General features: G+C 37.9%; 1 protein-coding gene and 1 non-coding gene across 3 annotated transcripts in view; both read left to right on the plus strand.

Moving 5' to 3' along the window:
• BCAP29 (B cell receptor associated protein 29) overlaps nt 1-9553 on the plus strand; it is a 41018-nt gene that overhangs the window by 22785 nt on the left and 8680 nt on the right. The gene's annotated exons all lie outside the window — the stretch shown is intronic.
• Nucleotides 415-558, plus strand: LOC112621996. The gene has a single exon (XR_003118904.1). It is a non-coding gene; the product is annotated as a small nucleolar RNA U109 (small nucleolar RNA).

A 9553-nucleotide genomic window follows, 5' to 3' on the forward strand; every position in this document is an offset into this window, starting at 1 on the left:
AATACCTTCCTTTTTTTTTTTTTTTTTTTTTTTTTTTTTGAGATGGAATCTCACTCTGTCGCCCAGGCCGGAGGGCAGTGGTGTGATCTGACTCACTGCAAGCTCCGCCTCCCAGGTTCACACCATTCTCCTGGCTTAGCCTCCCGAGTAGCTGGGACTACAGACGCCCGCCACCATGCCCATCTAATTTTTTTGTATTTTTAGTAGAGACGGGGTTTCACCATATTAGCCAGGATGGTCTCCGTGTCCTGACCTCTTGATCTGCCCGCCTTGGCCTCCGAAAGTGCTGGGGTTTACCGGCGTGAGCCACTGTACCCAGCCTCCTTTATTCTTGTAACTAGAAATATGTAGCATTCAGTCATTGCATGCATCCAAGCAATGATAAAAGTAAATATGGTTTAAAAAGTGATTGAGCTGCATGTGGAAATGTCTGTTCTTCATTCTTTTAGGAGCAGGAATACATATAGATATAAAAAACATGCCATATTTTAAAAGGAATTCTTAGGGCTGCCGATCTTGTAATAAAGGTTGAATTAGCAGTGTATGTCTCCTACATAAAGGAAAAGAGAAAACAGTAATTGGGGGAAATTTCTTGATGATGCATTTCTTCTCTTTGTTTCCTGCTTTCCTTTGTTCCTTCTTTGTTTCATCAGCAATTTTTTTTGTTTGTTTGTTTTTTTGAGACAGAGTCTCACTGTTGCCCAGGTTGGAGTGCAGTCATGTCTTACTGCAACCTCAGACTGCTGGGCTCATGCGATCCTCCCACCTCAGCCTCCTGAGTAGCTGGGACTACATACGTGCACCACCATGCCTGCCTAATTTTTTAAATTTTTTGTAGACACAGGGTCTCGCTTTGCTACTTCATCTGGTCTTGAACTTTGGCTTCAAGCCCTTCCTCCTCAGCCTCCAAAAATGCTGGGATTACAGGCCTGAACTGCTGTGCCTGGGCCTCATCTATTTTTAAAAGAACTTTTCAAGTAATTCATTTATTGTAAAGTCATTTAATGTGGAGCATAATTAACACTTTCCTTAAAAAGTATGCCTCTTGAGGATAAAGCAAACTTTAAATAAATTTCTTAAAGGATATACTAACAAATCAGAAACTGAGTGTAAAGACCTATTATGGGTCTCTAAGTATTAGCAGCATACAATAGACATACTAGATTTGGACCAGGAAATAGAACCCCCCTAGTCCTCTACTTAAAATAATGATAATTAAACTCTCTTCCTGGATAAATGCTTTCATATCACCTTGACTTAACCTTGAACAAAACTAAAATTACCTTTTACAGACCAACTTTAATACCCTTGAAGAAGTTAAGTTTTTTTTACCTTTTATTGCCAGTTAACATGGGGACCAGATAGTGAAAAGTAGCTGAAGTGCTTTTCAAGAGAAATTGGAGATCAAGACAAGATAGAAAATTACAGGGGAATTGCTGTTCTGTATACCCAAAACCCTAAATTCCTGCCTCTTGAGTGTTAAGAATAAGACATAAGCTTTGTATACAAGTTTAAAACAATAGGATTTCCAGTTTCGTACAAATGAACCACATATTCATCTAAAAATAAATTCTAAAAGTTTACCCTAAGCATGTTTTACAGTGGTAAATTTTTATGGACATGAACTCGGTTATCTTTTACCTACAGTTATATCAAAGCCACCAGCTTATTTTAAAATTATTAATGCTTAAAAACAGCTTGCTATTTTTGGTCATATTGTTTTTTTTGTTTTTTGTTTTTTGCTTTGTTGCCTTTTAATGCACTTTTGTGATTTAAATAAGAAAAAAACATACTGTTTCTTATTTGTTTTCATGTCTGGAAGTTTCTGCTTCATTGACATCTTTTTCCCTTCTTGTATCAACTGAAAAAAAAAAACTCCGCATTAAGAAATAATAGTATAGTTTATTTGATGGTTGCGTCAATAGGCAATATATAATTAATAGTATTTTAATTACTTAAAGCAAATAAAACTCATGACCAGCCCTTTTATTTAGGTAAATAAAGGATTTATTAGTATTTATTAGTTCACCTCTGTGTTATTTTCACGTACTGATGTTATTGTCAAAACAGAAAAAAGGGTTTGCTCGCTATCAGACTACTTTTCTTGGACTAATATGTAATGGTGATATTTCATCCTTTTTGGTTCCCTGTTACATTCCCATTTAGTTGTGACGTTTCCCTTTCCCGTGAGTTTCTTATCTGTTATCAAGGCCTATACTCGTAAAATAAACTATATGTCTTTCAGTAACCAGGAGGAATAGCTATAAGGAAGATATTAAGACAGAAATTCAAAGATACCTTATATATTATTCACAGTACTAGCAAACATAGCAATGTCTACCCTGAGGAAAAGCTTTTATAATCTCTACAGAGGGACATTAAAGCAAGAGAAAACAGTTTCTTCTCAGAAGAGCTTGTAGTCCAGATGGTGAACCAAACATATGTACATAAAGGGATTCACTTCCTCCCCAGTGTGAAACATGGGCTAGTCTACCAAAAACATGAGTGGAGAGTGCTAAATGCATACTGAATCAAGGAATGTTCCAGGTGATAAAGATGTAATCAAGCACAATTCTCTAAATGTGTTGATGGACATGGAGTGGCAGAAAAATGAGTGAAATGATACTACTGTTCTGAGTGAGAAGAGCAAAGCAAAAAGCAGAGTGGTCTGTTAGAAGTCGATGTGTCACACTAGATGCAGTGAATAATGATGCTGTATGGTTAAGGGGTCCATTGATGTAGCTCCTAAGAGATCAAAGGAGATGATTACTTTGAATGCCTTGGTGTTCTTTTCTACTGTCTTATTCCATACCTACATATGCATGTTTACTACAATCCTTAATGGTAAATACTTTTCTAATGATAACAGCTTATGGCAAGTTCATGTTTATTGCCAAGTGAGATACAAAAATTAAACTGGACAACTCTAGTTTTAAAACACTTTCAATTAGGAAAAAACACTAAACTATTAATAGTGGTTTTCCTTAGCATGTACAACAAATGACTTTTTCCTGGAGTTTAAATTATTTTCTACAATGAATTTATTTTGCTTAATAAAAAAGATAGCTTTTTATTGTAAAAAGGAATTTAAAATTTAAAAAAAAAAAACCTCTTCCAAATACCCAGGTAATCTAGGGCGGTAGTTTTTTGGCTTGAATTGTCTAATTAATTGGCCATATTCCAACTTTACTTTGTGAGTAGACCCCAAATATTACAAGCTGTTCATATAGCTTTTGCTATATTATATGAATTACGTTGCAAAATCTGAGGATACACTGGGTAATCTTGGTGAACTCATTGACTGTTTTTAGGCCATAGTTTTCTCCTTTGTAAAATGAGAGACTGGACTAGTTAAACTTTAATGTCTATTATATATCTCCAAATAATGTAATTAAGCAAAACTGACCATCAAGAACTGTTTTCATTGTTGGCTTTTTGACCCTTAAAATTATATTTATTTTTCATGAGAAAAATATTTTCATAGTAACTTCCCTTTCTCCAAACTTAGAAAGTTCAGCAGGTGATAAATTAAGCCATATTCATCACTTTTGAAGAATGTTTCATGCAATCTTAGGATCTTTAGGACAGGATCTGGCAGGTTTTATGTATCTGTTAGCTCACAACACAAGTGTGCTGTGTGAAATGAGGCCACAAGTCTTAAATATAGGGCATTGGGAGAAGAGAGGATAAGCCAGTAAGTAGAACCAATTCTCATTAGTGTTAGAGCATGGCTGTTTAGAACATTTATTAGAACCATTGATATCCATTGATACGGAATAATAAAACTTTGCAGGAGAAGAGAAATGATTTGAATAAAGAAATTAGCATGTTCTTTTCATTATAATTATGTTAGGGAAATAAAAAATGGTACTAGATCTCTAGAGGTCTTCCCAGCTCTGAGAGCCTTTGTTATAAAAGGGAGTATTTATCTGGAGCACCTTTTACTTTTTTTTATTTTATCAAAGTTTTACATATATATATTTTTTAAAGCAAAATAGTAACACAAGGCTTATAATGAAAAAGAGCAGTCTCCTGAGGCGCTGTCCCCAGAAGCAACTACATTCAACTCCTTTAGAAATGTCCTCTGAGGCCAGGCACACGGTGGCTCACGCCTGTAATCCCAGCACTTTGGGAGGCCGAGGCAGGTGGATCATTTGAAGTCAGGAGTTTGAGACCAACCTGGCCAAATATGGTAAAATCCCGTCTCTACTAAAAATACAAAAATTAGCCAGATGACAGTGGCACACGCCTGTAATCCCCACTACCCGGGAGGCTGAGGCAGAAGAATCGCTTGAGCCTGGGAGGCAGAGGTTGCGGTGATCCACGATTGTGCCACTGCACTCTAGTCTGGGCAACAAAGTAAGACCCTGTCTCAAAAAAAAAATGTCCTCTGATATGTGCCTCCAGGTTTCTAAATGCAATGTCTAGGTAGCTTTTTCTTGATCTTTCAATATAGGATATTATCTTTGACTTTGTTATAGGGAAGACGAGGACTTAGATCTCTTTATCTCACCCAGTTACCCTCCTTGCTCCTCATACTTCCCATCTCCCTCCATCCTTTCAATTTAAATATATCATAACTTTTACTATATCATATTATTACAACTGTATATTCATCATCATTATGAGGATTTCCTTTGCCTCTTTCCTATATTGATACCCTCTTTCCTGGATTCCATGTTTTCTTTTTCTTCTTTTTTTTTTCTGAGACAGTCTCCCTTTGTAGCCCAGTCTGGAGTGCAGTGGCGTGATCTTGACTCACTGCAACCTCTGACCCCCCAGGTCCCGGTTCCAGCAATTCTCCTGCCTCAGCCTCCCCAGCTGGGATTACAGGCACACACCACCATGCCCAGCTAATTTTTGTATTTTTAGTAGAGGCAGGGTTTCACCATGTTGGCCAGGCTGGTCTTGAACTCCTGACCTTGTGATCCACCTGCCTCGGCCTCCCAAAGTGCTGGAATTACAGGTATAAGCCACTGTGCCTGGCCTGGGTTCCATGTTTTCTACTTTTGTATAGGTTTTGAAAGTCACAGAGGTGATGTGCCAGCTTTCATCACATTATATCAAGAGTACATATTATTAACATAACTTGTCAGTTTTGATGTTGACCTTGATCACCTAGCTAAAATAGTGCTTGTCTAGTTTCTAAACTGTAAAATTACTCTTTTCCCTCCTTTTTCCGTACTGTAATCTTTTTGAATCACTGTTCACAGCCCACACTTCAGATCAGTGTGCAAATGAGTGGATTAAAAAAAGAAAAAAAAAAGAAGAAAGGGAAGTTATGCTCAACCTCCTTGACAGTACAGTATCTGTGTAAATTGTTTGGAATTCTTCTGCACAGATTTGTCAGTTCTCTACCATTTGTTTATCAGTATGGACTAATAGGTATTTATTTTATAATTTGGGTTATAATTTAATACTACTTTAGTTTATTGTTCAGGTTGTCTAGCTTTCGCCATTGGCAGCTCTTTCATTTGGCTTCTGTGTCCCTTTGACGTATTTCCATTTTTGATTTTTTTTTTCATTTTTGGAGCACTTGCTTACTTTCTGGCATTATAAGATACTCCAGCCTTATCTTGCACATTTCCTGCCCCATTCTTAGAATCAGTGTACAGGGATTTTTTTTAATTGAGCTGGATTCTGTGGTACTATTTATTTATATTTTATTTTTGATTCTGAAGTAGTATGAGATATTTGTAACATGAGTATATTTTCATCGAAATATTTGAAGAATGGTCTGTTTGCTTTGTTACAGCTATCCTGAGTATTTTGATTTTAGATTGAAGGTGTTTTTATCTTGTTTCAACCAAGATTCCTATCAGGTGACTAAAGTAACACTTTGTGTTGTTCACCTGACATTTATCATTTCCAAGTGAACTGTTTACACACAAGTGAATTTTTCAAATGCTTAAAGCTTACATTTTTCATTTATTCATTGTTTCATTCCTTCAAGGAGCATATTTCAAGCACTTACCAATACTAGGCAATATGCTAAGTACTCAGACAGACAGATAAGACACAGCTCTGTTTTTTGAGTAGTCCATAGTCTAGTAAGGGCATAGTTGCCCTTCAATTCAGTACATGCTGTGGTGAAACTTGAGTTGTAGTAGAAGCCAACACTGGAGATCAAGGACACTTTTTTGACATTTTAAAGGATGACATTAATTAGCCAGATGAAATAGGAGGAGATGGACAAGATGTTACAACAAAAATGAGCAGGTTGTTACCAAAGGAATATGGCACTTTTGAGGTACTACAAGGAGCTCAAGGCAACTGGAGTGTAAAATAAAATGGAACCAGTAGAGAGAGTTGAGCAGTAGGCCTAGAAGCCATCATGAAGGCCCTCATATGCCATGTTTGTGTGTTTTCAGGGCACTCTTAGAGAGTTTTTAGGCATGAGAGCAATCACTTTGACAGCATTATAGACAATGGATTAAAGTAGCTGGGCAACTATGTGAGAAATCCACTTAATCTAATCTGGAAATGAGGACAGTGGTCACAGAGCTGGAGTGGAATGTATGAATTGGAGAGCTATAAAGGAAGTGAATCAACAAACTTTATCAACAGATGGGTATGAGGTTAAAAGAGATTAGGTGTTGATTGAAGTGATGAATAAAACATAAACCTTTACCTACACAGACCTGACAATATAGGCATGTACAAAAAAATGATAATATAATTAAGCCACAATTTATGTCCTTACTGAGCAGAAGTTTGTGTGTCTACTTGCCAAGTGTCTTGGAAGCATTACTGTAGATTAACAATCCAATAAGTGATCATTGGCAAAGGAATAGTACATGTGAGGATTAAATACTAAATAGCTCCAGTGTATCACACTCTTGAATTCTCAAAAAGAGAACCAAATAAATTGGAAAGAAACCAATACTAGACGTTTGGAAATTTTTCAAATAAAGTATGTTTTCCTCTGGCTCAATCCTTACAGCTATTGTGCAACAGCCCAACTTTAGCTGTCATGCCAATGCCTCTAAAAACTTCCATTTCCTGGCAGAGCTTAACTGGCAGTGTTTGTTATCTCTGGTCGAAATCACAGTGATACAATACATTTACACGGTGCATTAGTCTCACCGGCTCCTCCCACTGTGCAAATAGCTCCATAGGTGAACATTTAACACTTGGAAAGGCAACAAATATTTTTGCTTATTATGTGTCACTGTAACATAGTTGAAGTTATTTTCCATATTAACAAATGATTCATGTGCCTTTAAAAATATCTAATGGACCATAACCTAGTACATAACAGTCTCTTATTGAATCTAGCCAATATTCTTATGAAATAGCTCAGTATTTCCATAAAGCCACTGGCAAGTGATAGCAGCCCATTTTTGCAGTTAAGAAAAGTGAAATAGCGACTTAGATGTATCATCTAAAGCCTCCTTGTCCAATAATATTTTTCTTATATATGCTGTTTCCAAAATAATATGGCTCAAAATAAAACAAGCATATTCACATGTCAGATAACAAGTTTATGTAATCCTTTAGTTACAGATGCAGTTGCAAAAGGAGGTGGAAGGCATCCAAAACACAATATTATAATTTTTTTTTTTTTTTTTTTTTTTGAGACGGAGTCTTGCTCTGTCGCCCAGGCTGGAGTGCAGTGGCGGGATCTCGGCTCACTGCAAGCTCCGCCTCCCGGGTTCACGCCATTCTCCTGCCTCAGCCTCCCGAGTAGCTGGGACTACAGGCGCCCGCCACCTCGCCTGGCTAGTTTTTTTTAATTTGTTTAGTAGAGACGGGGTTTCACCATGTTAGCCAGGATGGTCTCGATCTGCTGACCTCGTGATCCGCCCGTCTTGGCCTCCCAAAGTGCTGGGATTACAGGCTTGAGCCACCGCGCCGGGCCTAATATTATAATTTTTATAAAATGAGATATAGGACTGGGAAACAGTCCAAGATGCGTCTAGACAATAATAGCCTACCCTAATTGGAGTGATAGTATTCATTAGATTTATTAATATCCACTGAAATACAAAATGAAATAAGAAACACAGTTCATACCTTGGCTTAATAAGTGGCAGGAAAACAGTATTTGTCTGCATTTGTTCCGTTAATAGCTTTATACTGGTAGTAACCAGAAGAAACTCCTAGATAGGCTGTACAAGTGGTTTTCTAGCTTCTTTTAAAAAGGAACTACTGGGTAGATACCTAAGATATATTAAATTTATTAAATAATTTATTAATGTCAGAAATTCAAGTATAAATCATTTTTAACATTAAGACCAACTCCTGTTCATTACAAGGGCCTGACCAACTGTCTTAGTAGAAAGTACTATAGGCTCAGTAGCTTATAAACAACATAAATTTATTTCTCACAGTTCTGGTGACTGGGAAGTCTGAGATCAAGTCCCCAATGAATTAGGCCTCTGGTGAGGGCCTGTTTCCTGATTTATAGATGGTACCATCTTGCTATGTCCTCACCTAATGGAAAGGGAAAGGCAGCTCTCTAGGGCCTCTTTTTATTAGAGCATGAATCCCATTAATGAGGGCCCCACCCTCATGACCTAATCACTCCCCAGCCATGCCTCCCAATACCATCACATTGGTAATTAGGTTTCAACATATGAATTTTATGGAGAGACAAGCATTCGGACCATAACAACAACATTCCTAAAACTACCATTGTAGGCCAGGGGCAGTAGCTCACACCTGTAATCCTAGCACTTTGGGAACCTGAGGTGAGAGAATTGCTTGAGGCCAGGAGTTCAAGACCTGCCTGGGCAACATAGTGAGACCTCATCTCTACAAAAAATTTAAAAATTGACGGGTGGTAGAGCAAGACATTGTCTAAAAAAAAAAAAACAAAAACGAAAAACACACCATTGCAGGCTAGTCAGCCATTATTAGGTTGTGGAATCTACTGTGCGTTTTATGTACCAGAAATCCAGGGTCTTAAACTTTTTTGCTGAGTTCTGAAGATAATACCACCGTGCATCATATTTTTCAAGTAACCTGTAGGAAATGCCTTGTAGAACCCAAACTGAAAACTAATATATAACTCTTTATGTTGTGAAGGTGGTCCTAATGAAATCTAACGATCCCCAAAAGTATCTTCCATGCCTGTCTCATACCTTTAGCAAGTGACATCACATTAAATTTGTCAAAATCAATCTTTAATACCTTATTTAGAATTATGCAGCTATAGAAGGAACATGGAAGAAATTACAGAGCTGTGCTGCCCAATATGGCTAGCTACTAGCTACATGTGGCTGTTTAAATTTAATTGAACTTAAATTGAAAATATAGGTCCTGGCCGGGCGCGGTGGCTCAAGCCTGTAATCCCAGCACTTTGGGAGGCCGAGACGGGCGGATCACGAGGTCGGGAGATCGAGACCATCCTGGCTAACACGGTGAAACCCCGTCTCTACTAAAAAAATACAAAAAACTAGCCGGGCGAGGTGGCGGGCGCCTGTAGTCCCAGCTACTCGGGAGGCTGAGGCGGGAGAATGGCCTGAACCCGGGAGGCGGAGCTTGCAGTGAGCTGAGATCCGGCCACTGCACTCCAGCCTGGGCGACAGAGCGAGACTCCGTCTCAAAA

The sequence above is a fragment of the Theropithecus gelada genome, chromosome 3 (genome assembly GCF_003255815.1).
Source record: "Theropithecus gelada isolate Dixy chromosome 3, Tgel_1.0, whole genome shotgun sequence".
NCBI classification, from domain to species: Eukaryota; Metazoa; Chordata; class Mammalia; order Primates; family Cercopithecidae; genus Theropithecus; species Theropithecus gelada.